The sequence below is a fragment of the Odontesthes bonariensis genome, chromosome 8, assembly GCF_027942865.1.
Source record: "Odontesthes bonariensis isolate fOdoBon6 chromosome 8, fOdoBon6.hap1, whole genome shotgun sequence".
NCBI classification, from domain to species: domain Eukaryota; kingdom Metazoa; phylum Chordata; class Actinopteri; order Atheriniformes; family Atherinopsidae; genus Odontesthes; species Odontesthes bonariensis.
Genome location: NC_134513.1, coordinates 28,238,345 through 28,260,356, shown reverse-complemented (window position 1 = coordinate 28,260,356; position 22,012 = coordinate 28,238,345). Strand labels below are relative to the sequence as shown.

The window sequence follows — 22,012 nt, the reverse complement described above, 5'->3', positions numbered from 1 at the left end:
TAATGCTGAGCAATGTTACATTTATGCCCTGTGAAAGCTCATCATTGACTCCTATCCTCCGTGCATACAGATGATCTGTGATGGAGGTCATTTAATTTCCAACATTGAGGCTAAATGTCCGGGATCAGTTCATGATTCTAGGATCTTCTGAGCATCCTCACTGGCACAGAGGTTTGCACAAGGCGCGAGAATTTTACTTACCTGAAGGAGTGTACTTTTGAAGTAAGGTGTAGCTTAGGCAGAATTTTGGTAATGTAATGAGAGGTCAGGTGTAGAGGTCTTCTTAAGGAATTTAAAGTGCTCGTCATACTTTATTATAGATAGCCATATAAGGCACATATTGCATCAAATTGTCAAGTCTTAACACATGTATATCCATCCAACATTTCTCTTATTCTGCAGGAGAGTTCAATGGTGTCCTGCTTGGGGACAGAGGCTATGCATGCTGGGCGTACCTCCTCACGCCATATCCTGATCCAGGAACATGCACATGCACATGCACATGCACATGCACATGCACATGCACATGCACACGCACACGCACATGCACATGCTAAAACAAGGGCATGGATAGAAATGACCTTTGGCCAAATTAAATACAGGTTCATTGCTTAAAATTCTCAAGCACCATGGCTGACGTCTGACAGAGCCATCTTAAATTTTATAGTATACTTCATATTTTATACATTTTGTCTTGTGGACAACTTTTCAGGCTCAAGTCTTTTCTTCATTGAGTTCCAGTGCCTGAAAGGACTCAGTTTCTCCTGACACAGTGAGGGACCTATACAGGGACACATATTTCTTTGATCCTTATTGTTGTGACCTTTGACTTAGAACGTCTTTTCATAAGTTAGCATTGACACAGTAGCAGTTTAAGTCAGAGCAAGTGTAAGGCTAAATGGACAGAGATGATTAATAACTTTCCACACGTTTAGCTCATGGCACCCCACTGTGAATATGAATGTAAAAAACACATTTCTAACACGTTGCATGAACCGTACAATAATGACAAGTTTGAGTTCAAGTTGTGTTGAATTGTTTAATTATTATTACATGTTTCTCAAGCTGTGGAGAGAAAACAGAATTAAATACAGTTCACAACACGAAATTCTCCTTTATCTGAATTTATACTAACATCCCTCTCCAGTTTCATAATCTCTAGCTTGATCTTTTTTATTTTCAGTTTCTTGTGTTCCATATCTAGTTTGGTGCTCTCTTTATTGGACAAACACATTTCTTCAAAGGCTACTTACCACTCTGAAATATGTAGCTGTACTTTACCTTCACCTGCTGCCAGGTACGCTTTTGGCTGTTAAGATTGCTCCTGTTGAGATGTAACAGTGAAAAAATAATATGTGGGTCACACACTCACGATAATATAGTCACAAAGTATGATGATGCGTGTCGATTATTGGGTTATTAATAAAGTGAGCAGGGCCAGTATATTTGTGCTGTACATCACATACAGAGACAATTCAACATGCTTTATGTAAACAGATTATAACACAAAGAGGAGAGCATAAATACATGAGTACAGTAAAATAAATGTGTAACAATTGAAACTTTCAGAACTTAGGCGTTTAGTCTGTCTGCAGTTGTTAGTCATGCCGTATTCTTCGCTTTATTGATCGCAGCTGTATTACCATTTCTGGTGATGACACTTTTAAAATCCTCATACAGCTCTATCAGCATTATTTATTCAGCTGCCGAAAAAATTAGAGCTGTTGTCTTGCTCTCCTTTTCTGCCATCTCCATTTTTCCACCATCCACTCGTCGGGGCTTCTTACGTTGCTCGCGCACTCGCACTTAGCCAGGCTATGTAAGCCTCGCTTGGATTAGCCTCACCGAGATGCAGCTGAAATGTCTTCGTGGAGCAACTTGAGGCTTAATTGGGAGATGGTGCTAGTTCAAGTGATGATTTCTGGCTATAGCCTGGCTATCTTTAGCTACCCCTGGTTGCTGACCAGTGGATTTGTTGGTATACACACTCGTCCCTGGGTGGGCTTGAACCACAAACCTTTCGGTTAACAGCCGAACATGCTGGCTGATTGCGCCACAAAGACTTGCTGTAGTTGTCTGTGGGCGTGGCCTCGATCATTACCACCTCTCACCCCTTCATTAGAGTATGTGTTCGATTTATTTATGTTTGTCATAAGGTTGATATCTGCTGTGTAGGTAACAAGTAAAGTAGCACACAACAAGTAGTCAATGACTTCCTGGTCGGACTTGTTAAAGAAAGAGATTTAATGTCAAATTGTTTCCCAAGTGCCCTCATTTGGTCTCCCAGCCTTTTTGAATTTTTTCTTGTTTGTGTGTGACTTTCATAGCAATATGACAAAAAGGTTGTTTATTCACTTTGCTTGTGCAATTTTGACAAAAGACAGAGGAGCCTCCAGGTTGAGTCATCAATTACACTGCACTTAACAGGTCACCCTTGGAGAAATATTTTGCCAAGGAGCGTGTATAATGCGTAAGGAGAGCGTTTTGGCAGCAGAATGTTTGCTTTAAGTCACGTAATATCTATAAATCAGACCGTCCCTGGGTGGGCTTGAACCACCAACCTTTTGGTTAACAGCCCAACGCGCTGGCCGATTGCGCCACAGAGACTTGCTGTAGTTGTCTGTGGGCGTGGCCTCGATCATTACCACCTCTCATCCCTTCATTAGAGTATGTGTTCGATTTATTAATGTTTGTCATAAGGTTGATATCTGCTGTGTAGGTAACAAGTAAAGTAGCACAAAACAAATAGTCAATAACTTCCTGGTGCGACTTATTAAAGAAAGAGATTTAATGTCAAATTTTTTCCCAAGTGCCCTCATTTGGTCCCTCAGCCTTTTTGAATTTTTCTTGTTTGTGTGTGACTTTCATAGCAATATGACAAAAAGGTTGTTTTTTCACTTTGCTTGTGCAATTTTGACAAAAGACAGAGGAGCCTCAAGGTTGAGTAATGCATTACACTGCACTTAACAGGTCACCCTTGGAGAAATATTTTGCCAAGGAGTGTGTATAATACGTAAGGAGAGCATTTTGGCGGCAGAATGTTTACTTGAACTCACGTAATACGCATAAGTCAGAACATCCCTAGGTGGGCTTGAAACACCAACCTTTCGGTTAACAGCCGAACACGCTGGCCGATTCCGCCACAGAGACTCTGCCTGGCTTTTGTTGGCAGTGGGCGTGGCTTCGAGCTTGACTGCCCCCTCATGGCGGTAGATGCAAGCGTTCTGTATTTTTGCGTGATGGGACTCGAGTGAACTGCTGCTGATCTATGTCAAACTTGAACCGAAAAGTAGGAGGTGCTATACAGCAAGATTACCAGTTACAATACAATTGTAATATCTCTCATCAAACAGCTCAGCATGCTTTGGCACCTTAACTCTTGTCAACCAAATGACTTAAAGGATAACTTGTGTGTTCAGTGGGACAAGTCACCCATTACAGCTATCGATTTGCTACCAAACCTACAACTGGTTGCTGACCGAAAGATTTATTGGTGCACACACTCGTCCCTGGGTGGGCTCGAACCACCAACCTTCCGGTTAACAGCCGAACGCGCTGACCGATTGCGTCACAGAGACTTGCTGTAGCCGTCTGTGGGCGTGGCTTAGATCATTACCACCTCTCATCCCTTCATTAGAGTATGTGTTCGATTTATTTATGTTTGTCATAAGATTGATATCTGCTGTGTAGGTAACAAGTAAAGTAGCACAAAACAAGTAGTCAATAACTTCCTGGTCTGACTTGTTAAAGAAAGAGATTTAATGTCGAATTTTTTCCCAAGTGCCCTCATTTGGTCTCTCAGCCTTTTTGAATTGTTCTTGTTTGTGTGTGACTTTCATAGCAATATGACAAAAAGGTTGTTTTTTCACTCATTAGTCAGAATGTCCCTGGGTGGGCTTGAACCACCAACCTTTCAGTTAACAGCCGAACGCGCTAACTGATTGCGCCACAAAGACTCTGCCTGGCTTTTGTGTGGCAGTGAGCGTGGCTTCGAGCTTGACTGCCCCCTCATGGCGGTAGATGCAAGCGTTCTGTATTTTTATGTGATGAGACTCGAGTGAACTGCTGCTGATCTATGTCAAACTTGAACCGAAAAGTAGGAGGTGCTATACAGCAAGATTACCAGTTACAATACAATTGTAATATCTCTCATCAAACAGCTCAGCATGCTTTGGCACCTTAACTCTTGTCAACCAAATGACTTAAAGGATAACTTGTGGGTTCAGTGGGACAAGTCACCTATTACAGCTATCGATTTGCTACCAAACCTACAACTGGTTGCTGACCGGTAGATTTGCTGGTACACACACTCGTCCCTGGGTGGGCTCGAACCACCAACCTTTCGGTTAACAGCCGAACGCGCTGGCCGATTGCGCCACAGAGACTTGCTGTAGCTGTCTGTGGGCGTGGCCTCGATCATTACCACCTCTCATCCCTTCATTAGAGTATGTGTTCGATTTATTAATGTTTGTCATAAGGTTGATATCTGCTGTGTAGGTAACAAGTAAAGTAGCACAAAACAAATAGTCAATAACTTCCTGGTCTGACTTGTTAAAGAAAGAGATTTAATGTCAAATTTTTTCCCAAGTGCCCTCATTTGGTCCCTCAGCCTTTTTGAATTTTTCTTGTTTGTGTGTGACTTTCATAGCAATATGACAAAAAGGTTGTTTTTTCACTTTGCTTGTGCAATTTTGACAAAAGACAGAGGAGCCTCAAGGTTGAGTAATGCATTACACTGCACTTAACAGGTCACCCTTGGAGAAATATTTTGCCAAGGAGTGTGTATAATACGTAAGGAGAGCGTTTTGGCGGCAGAATGTTTACTTGAACTCACGTAATACGCATAAGTCAGAACATCCCTGGGTGGGCTTGAACCACCAACCTTTCGGTTAACAGCCGAACACGCTGGCCGATTCCGCCACAGAGACTCTGCCTGGCTTTTGTTGGCAGTGAGTGTGGCTTCGAGCTTGACTGCCCCCTCATGGCGGTAGATGCAAGCGTTCTGTATTTTTATGTGATGAGACTCGAGTGAACTGCTGCTGATCTATGTCAAACTTGAACCGAAAAGTAGGAGGTGCTATACAGCAAGATTACCAGTTACAATACAATTGTAATATCTCTCATCAAACAGCTCAGCATGCTTTGGCACCTTAACTCTTGTCAACCAAATGACTTAAAGGATAACTTGTGTGTTCAGTGGGACAAGTTACCCATTACAGCTATCGAATTGCTACCAAACCTACAACTGGTTGCTGACCGAAAGATTTATTGGTGCACACACTCGTCCCTGGGTGGGCTCGAACCACCAACCTTCCGGTTAACAGCCGAACGCGCTGACCGATTGCGTCACAGAGACTTGCTGTAGCCGTCTGTGGGCGTGGCTTAGATCATTACCACCTCTCATCCCTTCATTAGAGTATGTGTTCGATTTATTTATGTTTGTCATAAGATTGATATCTGCTGTGTAGGTAACAAGTAAAGTAGCACAAAACAAGTAGTCAATAACTTCCTGGTCTGACTTGTTAAAGAAAGAGATTTAATGTCGAATTTTTTCCCAAGTGCCCTCATTTGGTCTCTCAGCCTTTTTGAATTGTTCTTGTTTGTGTGTGACTTTCATAGCAATATGACAAAAAGGTTGTTTTTTCACTCATTAGTCAGAATGTCCCTGGGTGGGCTTGAACCACCAACCTTTCAGTTAACAGCCGAACGCGCTAACTGATTGCGCCACAAAGACTCTGCCTGGCTTTTGTGTGGCAGTGAGCGTGGCTTCGAGCTTGACTGCCCCCTCATGGCGGTAGATGCAAGCGTTCTGTATTTTTATGTGATGAGACTCGAGTGAACTGCTGCTGATCTATGTCAAACTTGAACCGAAAAGTAGGAGGTGCTATACAGCAAGATTACCAGTTACAATACAATTGTAATATCTCTCATCAAACAGCTCAGCATGCTTTGGCACCTTAACTCTTGTCAACCAAATGACTTAAAGGATAACTTGTGTGTTCAGTGGGACAAGTCACCTATTACAGCTATCGATTTGCTACCAAACCTACAACTGGTTGCTGACCGGTAGATTTGCTGGTACACACACTCGTCCCTGGGTGGGCTCGAACCACCAACCTTTCGGTTAACAGCCGAACGCGCTGGCCGATTGCGCCACAGAGACTTGCTGTAGCTGTCTGTGGGCGTGGCCTCGATCATTACCACCTCTCATCCCTTCATTAGAGTATGTGTTCGATTTATTAATGTTTGTCATAAGGTTGATATCTGCTGTGTAGGTAACAAGTAAAGTAGCACAAAACAAATAGTCAATAACTTCCTGGTCTGACTTGTTAAAGAAAAAGATTTAATGTCAAATTTTTTCCCAAGTGCCCTCATTTGGTCCCTCAGCCTTTTTGAATTTTTCTTGTTTGTGTGTGACTTTCATAGCAATATGACAAAAAGGTTGTTTTTTCACTTTGCTTGTGCAATTTTGACAAAAGACAGAGGAGCCTCAAGGTTGAGTAATGCATTACACTGCACTTAACAGGTCACCCTTGGAGAAATATTTTGCCAAGGAGTGTGTATAATACGTAAGGAGAGCGTTTTGGCGGCAGAATGTTTACTTGAACTCACGTAATACGCATAAGTCAGAACATCCCTAGGTGGGCTTGAAACACCAACCTTTCGGTTAACAGCCGAACACGCTGGCCGATTCCGCCACAGAGACTCTGCCTGGCTTTTGTTGGCAGTGAGTGTGGCTTCGAGCTTGACTGCCCCCTCATGGCGGTAGATGCAAGCGTTCTGTATTTTTATGTGATGAGACTCGAGTGAACTGCTGCTGATCTATGTCAAACTTGAACCGAAAAGTAGGAGGTGCTATACAGCAAGATTACCTGTTACAATACAATTGTAATATCTCTCATCAAACAGCTCAGCATGCTTTGGCACCTTAACTCTTGTCAACCAAATGACTTAAAGGATAACTTGTGTGTTCAGTGGGACAAGTCACCCATTACAGCTATCGAATTGCTACCAAACCTACAACTGGTTGCTGACCGGTAGATTTATTGGTGCACACACTCGTCCCTGGGTGGGCTCGAACCACCAACCTTTCGGTTAAGCCGAACGCGCTGGCCGATTGCGCCACAGAGACTTGCTGTAGCTGTCTGTGGGCGTGGCCTCGATCATTACCACCTCTCATCCCTTCATTAGAGTATGTGTTCGATTTATTAATGTTTGTCATAAGGTTGATATCTGCTGTGTAGGTAACAAGTAAAGTAGCACAAAACAAGTAGTCAATAACTTCCTGGTGCGACTTATTAAAGAAAGAGATTTAATGTCAAATTTTTTCCCAAGTGCCCTCATTTGGTTTCTCAGCCTTTTTGAATTTTTCTTGTTTGTGTGTGACTTTCATAGCAATATGACAAAAAGGTTGTTTTTTCAATTCGCGTCAATACGTCCCTGGGTGGGCTTGAACCACCAACCTTTCGGTTAACAGCCGATCGCTGTTACAGTTGCGCCATAGAGACTCTGCCTGGCTTTTCATTACCACCTCTCATCCCTTCATTAGAGTATGTGTTTGATTTATTTATGTTTGTCATAAGGTTGATATCTGCTGTGTAGGTAACAAGTAAAGTAGCACAAAACAAGTAGTCAATAACTTCCTGGTGCGACTTATTAAAGAAAGCTGCGGTCTGCAACTTTTTTTTAGTCATATTAGCTTGAACTGTCATGGGATTCTTGAAGTAGAATATTAAATAGTCTGTTTAGGAAAAATAACAAAATCTGTACCTCCCTCTGAAGCCTGTAATTATGCTTGCAAAAACCGAGCGCTCCCGACTGTTTTTAACCAATCAAGTTAGGGTGGAGGAATTCTACCTGTCAATCACAGCTTGTGCACACGCTGCTGAGCGTGAGTCTGCACACAGCTTTTGTGCGCTCACACTGGTGTGAACTTACGTGCTCAACCTCACAGAGGTTTTAGAGGTTGGGGGAGGGACCTGAAAGTTGTATCAGTTCGAATTTTCCGACTTTAGACTCGTAATTTTGAAAACCTGCCGACTGCAGCTTTAAAGAAAGAGATTTAATGTAAAAATTTTTCCCAACTGCCCTCATTTGGTCTTTCAGCCTTTTTGTTAGCTTTGTTAGCAGTGGGCGTGGCTTCGAGCTTGACTGCTCCCTCATGGCGGTAGATGCAAGCGTTCTGTATTTTTGCATGATGAGACTTGAGTGAACATTTGACTGCTGACTAAATCTATGTCAAACTTGAACCAAAAAGTAGGAGGTGCTATACAGCAAGATTACCAGTTACAATACAATTGTAATATCTCTCATCAAACAGCTCAGCATGCTTTGGCACTAGAGCTGGGTCAAATAGTCGACGTATTCGACTTATTCGACGTCAGAAATTCGTCGACATGAATAATTTGCGTTTTATACGTCGCTAATTTTTATTTTTTTTTGGTTGAAGTCCCCGTTCCAAACGACCTACTAGATGAACTCTCACTCCAGTCCAGCGGTGGCAGTAAATATGCACCAGAGTCGCCAATCGGTGTAGACGCCTTAGTTTAAAACGGAAGAAGAAGAATTCATAACGATGGCGGCGGCAAGCAGTAGTTGGAGCACTGAAGAGCATATAGCTAAAAAAGTCACGCACACGGTCTTCCAAAGTCTGGGAATTTTTCACCCTTAATGCTGCTAACAATGTGGTTGTTTGCAGACTATGCAAATTTAATTTGGCGTACCACAGCAGTACATCAGCGATGCACGAACACTTAAAACGAAAGCACCCTGGAGCTCGTCAGGATGGCAGCAAAACACCGTAAGTTCTGTTAATTTCAAGATCCTCTCTGAATAAACGCTACGTTAGACTGTTGAGTTGTTGTCCAGTTATATTCCCGGCGTAAAATTTACGTCTTTTAATTACGACTAGAACAGGTCCCGTGTTTGCCTAGTTTAAAGCTGTTAGCGCTACCAGTCCCGACATGTTTCTTCTGTGTTATCTATTTGCTAACACCGGACGGTGGATTTTATACTCTGCCATTATGTAGTTCTAGTCTACCTGTTGACTGTCGAAATTCCATGATCTAGTAGCAACCAGATCCAAGTAGTAAACACGCATTACGAGTTGACAATAATAATTACATAAATCATTTTTTAAGTTGAGCCTCTGAGATGGCTGTAGTATAGCCTACTGTTAGCTAAATGTATCATAATAACAGCAATGATGTGGACGATGCTATATTTTTGATTTGCTGCTGTGAATATTCATGTACTTTATGTTTTTTGCCTTTACAGGAGTAACCAAGCAGTGGCGGACTTTTTTCATAAAAAGAACCAGGCACCTTGCACACCCCAGGAGGCTAGTGTGTACACAAACAGGATCGTCTCTATGATTGTGAAGGACATGAGGCCCCTTGCGATTGTTGAAGGTGAAGGCTTCCGTGAAATGATAAACACTTTCCACTCAGGATACACCCTTCCATCCAGGCGCTACTTCCTGACTTAATGGAGAAGAAGTATATGGTTACCATGGACAAAGTGAAAAGTGAACTAAAAAAAAGCATTTCCAAACTATCCCTAACAACTGATGCTTGGACCAGTCTGGCCACTGAGGCATATTTAGGTGTCACCTGTCATTTCATTAATGAAAATTAGGAGCTGACCTCGTTTAGCTTAACTACAATGCCGCTTGAGGAGCGCCACACTGCTGAAAATATTGCCTCTTGGGTTGAGATGGTGGCAGATAAATTTGATTTCTCCCTTCGAGATGATGTACTGGCGATTGTACATGATAACGCAGCAAATGTTGTTGCAGCTCTTCGCATCCTAGAGGAGAAACATGGGGTAGCATCACATCGTTGTGCCGGCCATATGCTTCAGTTGGTGGTAAATCATGCCTTGAAGAACAACCCCATGATCGACAGGACACTCGGGGCTGCATGGTCTCTTGTGAAGCATTTCAAGAAAAGTGAGCCGGCTAGCAGCAAGCTGAAACAGAAACAAAAACAGGGGGGTACAGCTGAGCATACCCTGCTCAGTGGAGAGTCCTATGTCACAATATCTGTTTTACCTCCACTGCTGAAGGGTCTCCATGAGTCTACAAAGAAAACCACATACGGGTCTGCTTCTGTGAACTCTTTTCAGATTGCTGCAGACCAAGAGATGAAGGCAAGGTGGGAGTCTGAGTCTGCTTTCAAAGAGAATGGACAAAATGTGGCCATCATTGCTGCTGCCTTTGACCCCCGCTTTCGTAGGATGAAGTTCCTGTCACCCGAGGATGCTTTGAAGGTACAAGTACAAATTCAGGCTCTGATAATTTATATCAAAAGAGCCAAGCAACAACTGGAAACAATTGAGCAGGAGCACTCGGCCAGTCCCCAGCAAAAGAACACCTCTTTGCTGGACATTCTGCTTGGCTCTGCGTAGTGTGACAGAATGAGGTCAATCGCCGCGTGCAACTGCTTCAACTGTGCGAGAGCCTCACGAGCGGCGACCAGGATTTCAAACAAGTTTAATTTTCATCCGAACGATCGGGAGGTGGTCGGGAGGGCTTAATCGTTTGTTGTTACCCCATGTATACCACACGATGCGAGACGCACGATTGAGCCAAAACTTGGTCCGATCTCCAAAATAGTCGCACGAGTGAAAGTCTTGTCGACATCGGGCCAAAAATTGCACAGTGCATGCCCAGCTTTAGGAGGCCAGTGCCTTATCCACGTGACTATTCAAAATAAAAAACACAACTTAAAGAGATCGGGTAAACGATCCTCTAATCCATTTAACAAAAGTGAAAGATTTCTTTTGACAACAATAATTCTTATTTTTTACTTATATCAGAAAAGTGGACTTTGGAGAACACTCGTGAGCACACCAAACTAGTTTGAATTAAGAGTGTGTAGAAAGGTTTTCAGAGTTGGTCAAGTGTCAATTGTGATGCTATGAGTGTTACATCATCTTTTCCAGGTTTTTTAATGAGAGATGTCGAGTTTGATTTGAAAATGTATACATAGCAGAGGATGGTTTTGGTCCATTGACCTCTGGGTTATGGGCCCAGCATGCTTCCGCTGCGCCACTCTGCTACACACCTCAGATGGGATTTTCGGCTCTTTTTCGAGATGCTGCTCTAATGGCTCTTCTTACTGTGGAGAGCCGGCTCTTTCGGCTCCCAAACGGCTCCCCATATATATTTTTACATTATTAATTATTAATAGCTTAAACCTAATTTTATAACATTTTGTTTCATTATTGACATTGTTAAGCACTTATCATGAGTAAAAATGTTGCATAACAATGCTTTATAAATAAAAGTTTTATTATAACCAATTAAATTATCACAAAATAGCACCACTTCCACAAAAATAACTTAAAATAAATTAAACAGATAAAATACAAACACTCACCACAATACGAAAAAGTATCAAAGCAGCTTCATGACAAAAAAGGTGCCACAATACAAATGTCAAATACAGTTCTATTAAATTATAGTATAAAACTATGAAGGATAAAAAAAGACCATGTGAACAACACCAGTTTTTAACTAATAGGCCCAGAGATGGAGAACACCTCCATCTGCGAGGTACCGAAGGAAAAAAAAAACGATGTGGGGAAAAAAACTGTCGGCTCTGTGGCACTTCCAGAGCACAAGCGCAACGACAGGGAGGCAGAGAGACAGCGAGATACTGAAAAAAAAACCGGCTCCCATTGTTCTAATTTGAACTAATAACCCTTCTCTCCACATCATATCATACGCTCTTTCAATATAAAAAAATACTGCTACAACACTCTCTTTATTTACTTGAGCCTTCCTAATTTCATTCTCTAGACATATTACTGGATCCATTGTACTCCTCCCTCTCCTAAATCCACTTTGATACTTTGATATAAGTCCTTTACTTTCTATATAATATAACAATCTTTCATTTATCATTCTCTCCATTATTTTACATATATTGGATGTTAAAGCTCTTGGTCTATAATTTTTTATTTTTGGTTTTGATTCATCTTTTCCTGGCTTTCTAATTGGTATAACCACAGCTTCTTTCCAACTTTTTGGTAATTCTCCCTCCTCCCAAATTCAATAATACAATTCCAATCAAATATTTTTAGAAAATTAACTTAAATTACTTACCATTACATAACAAATCTGATCTTTCCTGGAGCTGATAATTTATATTTTTAAACTGCCCTATTCAATTCCATTATTGTAAATGACATATTCAATAAATCATTCGATTCAACCATTTTCTCCAATAACTCCTTATTTTCCAGAATTGTCTTTTCTCGCCCTACTACACTGATATTTTCAGAACTATGAATTCTAACAAACACTTTTCTCAACATCTCTGCCTTATCTTTATTTTTCACTGCTGTTGTTTCTCCATTATTTAATATTGGATATCCATTCACTCTTTTAATTCCTTTCATTCTTTTAATCACTTTTAACAGTTCTTCTTACCTTCGCTTGCAATTTTTTGTATTCATTCAAATTCTGACGGCTATGATTTCTTTTTAATACTTTAAAGGCTTTATTTTGTTTCTTCCATAGCTGCAGTACATTCTAATGTCCACCATGGTACCAACTTCCTTTCCTTTTTCCCACCTGTTATCCTTATAGTTTGACTAGCCACTTCTACAATAGCATTACATATATAAAGATTAAAATCCTCAATACTACTATTTAAATCCACTTTTGGTATTTTTAATTCACCATTATCTGAATGAGCCCTGAATCTTCTAAATCTAATTATACCTGATGAGCAACAGCTGTGCCACCTCCACGAGGAGCTGATTTAAACCTCACAGGTGGGTTGGGATGTTGTTTGCTGACTGGAACAATGGGAGCTGTTGGAGTCCTGCTGATTTCTGTGCTGACGGCTTGGCTGGCCAAAGGTTTTGCATTTTGTCTGCTCTTTTTGGTGTTAAGTCCTAAAACTGGATTGTGTCTGTTGTTCTGTCTCACGATTAGCATTTGTGCAAAATATGCTCTCTCCATAGGATCATGTTTGCCAATAGTTGGGATGAATCATGGAGCTGCCAATGAGGTTCAGAAAAAGCAAAGCGGTAAGGACAGCTGTAATGTTTTAAAGCTGTAGGTTTCCATAGTAACTCAATGCCTTTTGTGTCATAGACTTGTCTTCAAGGAAACCCCTTGAACTTGTCCAGCCAATGGATTCCATGTTGGGGAAGAACTCAAAAGAAGGTATGCATATTGAGTTTGAGTCTTCCTTGGGTGGTGAAACTTTATAAACTGCGTTTGAGCATCGACTGGAAAATGGTTTTCAGAAGACTTCTGTTTGAACAGTGACCCGTTTCAATCTGCTGCTGTCTACTTGACTTCTGCATAGTTGTATAGTACGTGTCAGGATATGGTAAAGCCCTTTAAAGCTTTGTCACACTGCAAGAAAAGCAACTAAACTGAGTTTAATGCCATATATTGGGGCAGGTCTGAAGTATTTGCATTTTCTGTTTATGGCTAACTTGTCTATATTTCTTAATCCACTTTTGAACTTCTTTGCAGTCTTAATGGAAAGCAAAGAAGTTAAAACTGCTGCATCCATTGGCAACATGAAATATAAGCAAGCTGAAATCTCACAAGTAAATCTGAAGGCTAAAAGAGAAGTGAATGTTTCTCTGGCTGCCGCCGCCAATCCGACGGAGGAACCTGCCGCAGCAGTGGCGGTTGCGGCCGCCAATCCGACAGAACCTGCCGCAGCAGTGGCGGTTGCGGCCGCCAATCCGACAGAACCTGCCGCAGCAGTTGCGGCCGCCAATCCGACAGAACCTGCCGCAGCGGTTGCGGCCGCCAATCCGACAGAACCTGCCGCAGCGGTTGCGGCCGCCAATCCGACAGAACCTGCCGCAGCGGTTGCGGCCGCCAATCCGACAGAACCTGCCGCAGCAGTTGCGGCCGCCAATCCGACAGAACCTGCCGCAGCAGTTGCGGCCGCCAATCCGACAGAACCTGCCGCAGCAGTTGCGGCCGCCAATCCGACAGAACCTGCCGCAGCAGTGGCGGCCGCCAATCCGACGGAACCTGCCGCAGCAGTGGCGGCCGCCAATCCGACGGAACCTGCCGCAGCAGTGGCGGCCGCCAATCCGACGGAACCTGCCGCCGCAGCAGTGGCGGCCGCCAATCCGACGGAACCTGCCGCCGCAGCAGTGGCGGCCGCCAATCCGACGGAACCTGCCGCCGCAGCAGTGGCGGCCGCCAATCCGACGGAACCTGCCGCCGCAGCAGTGGCGGCCGCCAATCCGACGGAACCTGCCGCCGCAGCAGTGGCGGCCGCCAATCCGACGGAACCTGCCGCCGCAGCAGTGGCGGCCGCCAATCCGACGGAAGAAGCTGCCGCAGCAGTGGCGGCCGCCAATCCGACGGAAGAAGCTGCCGCAGCAGTGGCGGCCGCCAATCCGACGGAAGAAGCTGCCGCAGCAGTGGCGGCCGCCAATCCGACGGAAGAAGCTGCCGCAGCAGTGGCGGCCGCCAATCCGACGGAAGAAGCTGCCGCAGCAGTGGCGGCCGCCAATCCGACGGAAGAAGCTGCCGCAGCAGTGGCGGCCGCCAATCCGACGGAAGAAGCTGCCGCAGCAGTGGCGGCCGCCAATCCGACGGAAGAAGCTGCCGCAGCAGTGGCGGCCGCCAATCCGACGGAAGAAGCTGCCGCAGCAGTGGCGGCCGCCAATCCGACGGAAGAAGCTGCCGCAGCAGTGGCGGTCGCCGCCGCCAATCCGACGGAAGAAGCTGTCGTCTAAGGCGGCTGTCATGAAGCTGTCTAACTTGCCAGCCTGAACCTCTTTTTAAATAAAACGGTGGTATTGTACAATGTGTGCTGCTGAAACCAATTCTTTGGCTCCAAATAATTTATTTATTCGTCTCGATGGAAGGGTGGCTGTCGAAGCCCTAAGGAAGGGAACCAGGGAGAAATATCTTCATGTTTGGAAATGGATTTAATTTGGAGGGAACTATTTGGAGCTGCATATTCTTATAGATGCAGCTACTCAAAATGATGGCTCTGTACAGCCAGTTGCCAGCAGGGTCCTATCCAGTTTTCAGCCAAGTAACACCACCTCAGCCATAACAAAGTAGTAATGTCCTTAATCAAGGAATTGAGCTGCAATGCCTTTTCTCCACATGGGGAGGAGCAGTGACTGTTGAAGCTAAAACTGTGTACAGCTGTCTCTGTTTCTAGTTTGGCTCGTGGAGTCATCTGAAAGTAAAATATTATGCCAGAAGTCCTTTTAAATGGTGATGAAGATGTAGGCGCCTACAATGGTTTTTACTTCCTCCTGGAGAGTGCAGACGTCTCTGCTTCCTCCTGCTGCTTACAGCTTTATTCACTTTTAAATCATTCTACTTCTTTCCGCAAGTCTTGGATATAATTTTATTTGAGGTACAATGTGATCGACACCTCCACCTCTCGGTGTCTAATGAATGAGTTAATGCGATAATAACAAGTTGACTCGCCCAGCCCTGTTTAAAATAATGGATGAAAGTAAACTAAACCCAAATTAATAAATGAAATAAAATTCAGCTGTCAGCTAAACTAAAAAAGGTAGGTATTGAGCCTCTTTTTAAAAACAACAGTCTCTGCAGCCCTGAGGTTCTCTGGCAGGTCCATAATAATGGAACGACATCTCAACATAAGTTTTTGTTCCAACTTTAGGAACAACTAAAAGGCCGGTACCAGAGGACTTCAGGGTCCGCGAGGGCCAATAATTTAAAAGCAGATCAGAAAAACAAGACCATTAAGACATTTATAAACAACTAAAAGAACCTTCAAATCAAACGGACAGGGAGCCAATGCAGCGGTTTTAAACCTGGTGTCATGTGTTCCCGCCCTCTGGTCCTCGTCAGCACACGTGCAGCTGATTCTGTAGTAATTGTAGGTAAATACTTTTTTTTGGGAAGACCAGAGAGCAGGGCATTGCAATAATCTATTCTACTAGAAATAAAAGCATGCATCAGCACCTCCGTGCTGGCAAGAGAGAGAAATGGGTGAACTCTGGCAATATTTTTAAGATGATAAAATCCTGTCTTACATTTCTATTTCATTCTATTTGTTACATTTCTAATATGTTGGATAAAATCCAGCTCAGAGTAAAAAATCTGACCAGTGATGACATGTTTAGCCGCATGTCGTCCTACAATCGCTGGTTGTCTAGATGGTGTCCAGCAAACAACGTGGGCTACATAGATAATTGGCAATCTTTCTGGAGAAAACCTGGTCTGATGAGGAGAGACGGCATCCATCCCACTTTGGAAGGAGCTGCTCTCATTTCTAGAAATATGGATGAATTTATTTGCCACCCTAAAACATGACAACCCAGGGTTCAGACCAGGATGCAGAGTTGTAGTCTTACACACTTCTCTGCAGCTTCCCACCTGCTGCTACCCACCCAATCAATTAACACAAAAGGAGCAAATCCTCTTGTGCAAAAAGAAATTAAAACAAAAACTTTAACTGAACAAAAACATCAAACTATTAAATGTGGTTTGCTGAATATCAGATCTCTCCTTTCCAAGTCTCTGTTAGTGAATGAGTTGATTTGTGATCATCATATTGATATATTTTGTCTTACAGAAACCTGGCTGCAGCAGGAGGATCATGTTAGCATTACTGAAGCAACTCCCTCTGACTGTTTAAATGTTCACGTTCCTGGAACCACAGGCAGAGGAGGAGGAGTGGCAGCTATCTTCAGATCAGGGTTAGGCCGATTTCAGACCAGAGCGTGGCGTGGCGGCAGGGAAACGACGGCAGTCTTACGCCGGTTATCAGGCGGTGTGTTCAACTTGGCTTTTCACACCGGACAGTCCGCGGCCGCGGTAGTTCTGCTCCAGCCCTGTCTGCATTCCCCATTCATTTCAACGGGACACCGCCGGCCGCCGCCGGCCGCTGCCGTCCAAAGTCCGCTCGAGTTCTATTTTCCAAAAGCAGCGCGGGACGGAGGCGTCTCCGCGCCGCTACCGCCCGACTACCGCCGCGTCGGTGTGCAAGGACAGATCTGTTTCCATGTATTTTCACCTCCGCCGGTGAAAATCGCTTCCGTTCTGCCACGCTTTGCCGCCCTGGTCTGAAATAGGCCTTACTAATCAGTCCCAGACCCAAGATTAGTTTGAGCTCTTTTGAATCTCTGATTCTCAGTTTTTCCCACGCAAAGTGGAAATCCCAGAAACCTCTTGTGTTTGTTGTTGTGTATCGTCCACCTGGCCCTTATTCTGAGTTTCTGTCTGAATTCTCAAAGTGTTTATCCCAGTTAGTGCTGAGTACAGATAAAGTCATTGTAGTGGGTGACTTTAATAATCATGTAGATGTTGAAAATGCCAGCCTAAATATGAACTTTAATTCTATATTAGACTCTATTGGATTTTCTCAGAGTGTTCACAGAGCGACTCACTGCCTTAATCACACCCTTGATCTTGTGCTGACTTATGGCATTGAGAGTGAACAGTTAACAGTGTTCCCTCATAACTCTGTCTTATCTGACCATTTTCTGATAACCTTTGAGTTTACATTACTTGACTATACAGTTTCTGAGAAGAAATTTACATATAGAAGGTGTCTATCAGAGGATGCTGTAACCAGATTTAAAGAGTTAATTCCATCATCCTTTTCTTCACTGCCATGTGCAGATATGACAGAGGACGACTACCTAAATTTTACTCCAGCAACACTTGACTCTCTTGTTGACAGCACTATAGTTTCAATGGTTACAGCACTGGGCAATGTTGCCCCTCTGAAAAGGAAGGTAATCAGTCAGAAGAGGTTGGCTCCTTGGTATAATTCACAGCTGCGTGCTTTAAAGCCGACTGCAAGAAAGCTGGAGAGACAGTGGCGTTCCTCTAATTTAGAAGAGTCTCAGTTAGTCTGGAAAGATAGTTTAATAACGTATAAGAAAGCCCTTCGTGAAGCTAGAACTGCTTATTATTCATCATTGATAGAAGAGAATAAGAATAATCCCAGGTTTCTTTTCAGCACTGTAGCCAGTCTGACTAAGAGTCCGAGCTCTGTTGAGCCAGTTATTCCTTTAACTCTCAGCAGTGATGATTTCATGAGCTTCTTTATCAATAAAATTGTTTCTATCAGAGAGAAGATTGATGGAGTCCTTCCCACTATTATCAGTGATGTATCATCAAGTACAGCAGCTTTAGAAGTATCTTTAGAACCTGATTTATATTTAGACGGCTTCTGCCCAGTTGATCTTTCTGAACTAACAACAGCAATAGTCTCTTCTAAACCATCAACTTGTGTTTTAGACCCAATCCCAACCAGACTGTTCAAGGAGGTATCTATAAAACCAGATGAACCCAATAGGTTGGTCAGACTACAAGCATGTCTTAAAGACATAAAGACCTGGATGACTCAGAACTGTCTGCTTCTAAATTCAGAGAAAACTGAAGTCCTTATCTTTGGACCTGAGCGCTTCAGGGAGAAATTGTCTAGCTATATAGTTACTGTAGATGGTATTTCCTTGGCTTCTAGTTCTACAGTGAGGAACCTTGGAGTTATTTTTGACCAGAACTTATCATTTGACTCGCATATAAAACAGGTTTCTAGGACTGCCTTCTTTCATCTTCGTAATATTGTTAAAATCAGGAACATCTTGTCTCAGAGTGATGCAGAAAAACTAGTCCATGCATTTGTTACTTCAAGATTGGACTACTGTAATTCTTTATTATTGGGCTGTCCCACATATTCTCTGAAAAGCCTTCAGCTGATCCAAAATGCTGCAGCCAGAGTTCTGATGAGAACTAACAGGAGAGATCATATTTCTCCAGTTTTAGCTTCTCTTCATTGGCTCTGTTAAATTCAGAATAGAATTTAAGATTCTTCTCCTTACATATAAAGCTCTTAATGACCGAGCTCCATCATATCTTAAAGATCTCATTGTAAGATATTTTCCTAACAGAGCACTTCGTTCCCAAACTGCAGGTTTACTTGAGGTTCCCAGAGTTTCTAAAAGTAGAATGGGAGGCAGAGCCTTCAGTTATCAGGCCCCTCTCTCTGTGGAATAAGCTGCCAGTAAATGTCCGGGAAGCAGACACCCTTTCCCCTTTTAAGACCAGGCTTAAAACTTTCCTTTTTGATAAAGCTTATAGTTAGGGATGGCTCAGGTGATCCTGAAACATCCCATAGTTAAGCTGCTATAGGCCTAGACTGCTGGGGGGCCTCATCTGTCACACCTTTCCTCACTTTACTCTCTTTATGTATATGTGACATTATTGTGGTCATTAACTCATGTTTCCCTGTTCCAACAGATATCCTTTGAATGGTGTTACAGTGCCCCCCCCCCCGCCCCCTTCTGTCTTCTCAAACCCCAGCTGGTCGAGGCGGATGGCCACCCTTCCTGAGTCTGGTTCTGCCAGAGGTTTCTTCCTGTTAAAAGGGAGTCGTTTCTCTCCACAGTCGCCTCAGGCACGCTCAGGACGGGAGATTGGACCGAAAAACAAAAAGTTTTCAGTGCAATCTGTTGGTTTCCTTAGCTAGGAAATTGTTTTTGAATTGGCTCTGTATGAACAAATTGGATTATTTTATGAATAATTATGATTACAATTAATTGAATTCCAATTGGCTTGAATTGGACTTTATTATCTAAGTGCCTTGAGATGAAATTGTTGTATTTGGCGCTATATAAATGAAAATGAATTAAACCCAATGTACCGTCTTCTAAGTGTGCAGCACTGCTTCAACACAGAACTCTTAGAAATAAACTTCCTAATAATTCCAAGTCGGTCTGTGAATTCGTATGTGTAGTCCACTGATAGTGGATTTATGGCATAGCTTTAGGTATAAAACCCTGGATTATACTCAAGGGCAATACCAAAGTGGTCTATGTATACAGTATATGACTATATAATGAGGTATAAGCAGTCAGCTGTGGTGTAGCTCACAGTATGTATAGCTACAGTACAAAATAAAACCTAAACATAACTAGTAGTTACCTTAAAGTTTACTGCTCTCACACCAGAGGTACTCTTACAGTACATGATAACATGATTTATACTCTCAAAAGATCTATTTGTTGTACTAAATCACGGGACAGTATGACAAATGCGTACTTTTAATGCAAAACAGGAAATCACCAAAAATGAAAACTTCAGACAAAACTAGACATCGAGCAGAGCTGGAACACAAAACTGACAACAAACTCACAAGAAGGGAACAACAACAATGAGGCTCTGGCTATGAAAAAAGGAAACTGAGAGCATTCATATTGAGGAGGCTGATGATTAACACAGGACAGGTGGTGGTCTTTGGCTAACTTAAGCCAGTTTTACAGGCTGAGCAGAAAACAAGAGTATAACTGAGTAAATGGAAGAAGACAAAAGGACACGAAACAGAGATCCAGCATGAGCCAAACTGAACTAACCCAGATTCCTGAAATCAAAATGACCAAGTATGACAAATGGAAGCAAAAACCCACAGGCTGTGACATACAGGGTATATTTTAGAAATACACTAAAACTTTTTTCTTGAGTACACTTTATAAAATTTAGAAATGAACGTTCTTTTATTTTGCCAAGGCTTTCCCAGCTTTCTTATCTTACCAATCAGCTTCAGGTTTGACTGAAAGATCTGCAGGAACACACACCAACACACAAGTTTGCCCGCGTGTGGTGGTTGTAGGCCGTTGTGTGTGTGTGTGTGTGTGAGTGTGTGTGTGTGTGATTGTGTGTGTGTGTGTGTGTGTGAGTGTTTGTCTGTGCACGTGTGTGTAAGTGTTTGTGTGTGTGTGTGTGTGTGAGTGTGTGTGTGTGTGATTGTGTGTGTGTGTGTGAGTGTGTGTCTGTGCACGCCTGTGTAAGTGTTTGTGAATTTATGAGGGCACGATATTATAAGTGAAGGTGTTTACGTGCACGCGCATGTGCTACAAATACTGAACCATTGATATTTAGCAGCTCCTCAACAGACAAAAGAGGAAATACAGAATGTTCCACGTGTTTCTAAATCTCAGCTCTGATATTAATCTGAGCTTTAAACATCTCAGAGTGCACAAAAGGCAATATGCTTGACTTTAGTAAGAATACACCTTCTGCTATGTTACAAACACATGCATGATTGTAGATCCTCTGGATGAGAGAGCTGCAGAGATATTCCTGCCGAGGAGTAAAATTATTTTAGAGTTATTTCCAGGACTCAGCAGGTTAACTTAATACTTAAACCCGATCTCAGTTTTTCCCCCTTTAAAACCTACTAGCAGGTCCCACTAGTGAAGTGGACAAGTGATGTGTTGGACCCGTGATGATTTGGTTTCGTTTCCTTGCCATGGAAAAGTGAGACCAGCTGTTGTGATGGAGGCTAATAATGCACGGCAGTGACAGCGGGCACTGCTGTAGCCTCAGATGACTGTGTTTGGAATTAACACAAAAGACGTACTCAGGGACCAGAAGGACATGAGAGGACCGAGACCAAGACGCAACCAATTCCGGGGGCTCCCGTCCACAACACAAGCCTGACTTGCGAGTGCGGAGCAGACGCTTCCAGCCACAGCCTCATACTGTACGCATGGAAAGAGCCTGACTGCTGTCCCGGCAGCCGAGACTCAACGCCCATCTGCCATCAGCCTCTCAACCTGCTCCCTGAGGGAGGGGAGCCACAACCTCCCAACACAAAGCTGTTGATATCTCTGGGTCCTATTTATAAACTTTCGCCTCTGACGTTTAATGATGTGTTATGACGTATAAATCACGTGTCATGCAGGTGTTTTACATTGACGTGCATTGACGTGTGTCGTTGAGGCATTATCATCACATATGTTGTGAGCTCTTTGTGACGTATTAGAACCGAGGTTACCATGGAGACCTTCAGACCAAATCTCTGTCACACCCTTCACACTTGTTGCATGACATAAGTTGGATTTCAAGAAACACAAACAGGTTTTCTTTTTCCTGAGTTTTTACTTTGCTTTCACCGAGAGACATCAAAACACAACTGACAAACATTTGTAAAATTAGCCTCGCCCCCATCAGCAATCAGTTCATGCAGAACTGCTGAGGATGCTGGAGAGGTGCGCTTGGTTTAAACACCAAGAGCTG

General features: G+C 43.1%; 5 non-coding genes across 5 annotated transcripts; all 5 read right to left on the bottom strand.

Annotated features, from left to right (window-relative positions):
• Nucleotides 1-2,533: 2,533 nt before the first annotated feature.
• trnan-guu (transfer RNA asparagine (anticodon GUU)) lies at nucleotides 2,534-2,607 on the bottom strand. Its single transcript has one exon. It is a non-coding gene; the product is annotated as a tRNA-Asn (tRNA).
• An 897-nt stretch (nucleotides 2,608-3,504) lies between these two features.
• trnan-guu (transfer RNA asparagine (anticodon GUU)) lies at nucleotides 3,505-3,578 on the bottom strand. The gene has a single exon. It is a non-coding gene; the product is annotated as a tRNA-Asn (tRNA).
• A 733-nt stretch (nucleotides 3,579-4,311) lies between these two features.
• Nucleotides 4,312-4,385, bottom strand: trnan-guu (transfer RNA asparagine (anticodon GUU)). The gene has a single exon. It is a non-coding gene; the product is annotated as a tRNA-Asn (tRNA).
• Nucleotides 4,386-5,282: 897 nt separating this feature from the next.
• On the bottom strand, nucleotides 5,283-5,356 carry trnan-guu (transfer RNA asparagine (anticodon GUU)). The gene has a single exon. It is a non-coding gene; the product is annotated as a tRNA-Asn (tRNA).
• A 733-nt stretch (nucleotides 5,357-6,089) lies between these two features.
• On the bottom strand, nucleotides 6,090-6,163 carry trnan-guu (transfer RNA asparagine (anticodon GUU)). The gene has a single exon. It is a non-coding gene; the product is annotated as a tRNA-Asn (tRNA).
• Between the last annotated feature and the right edge of the window lie 15,849 nt (nucleotides 6,164-22,012).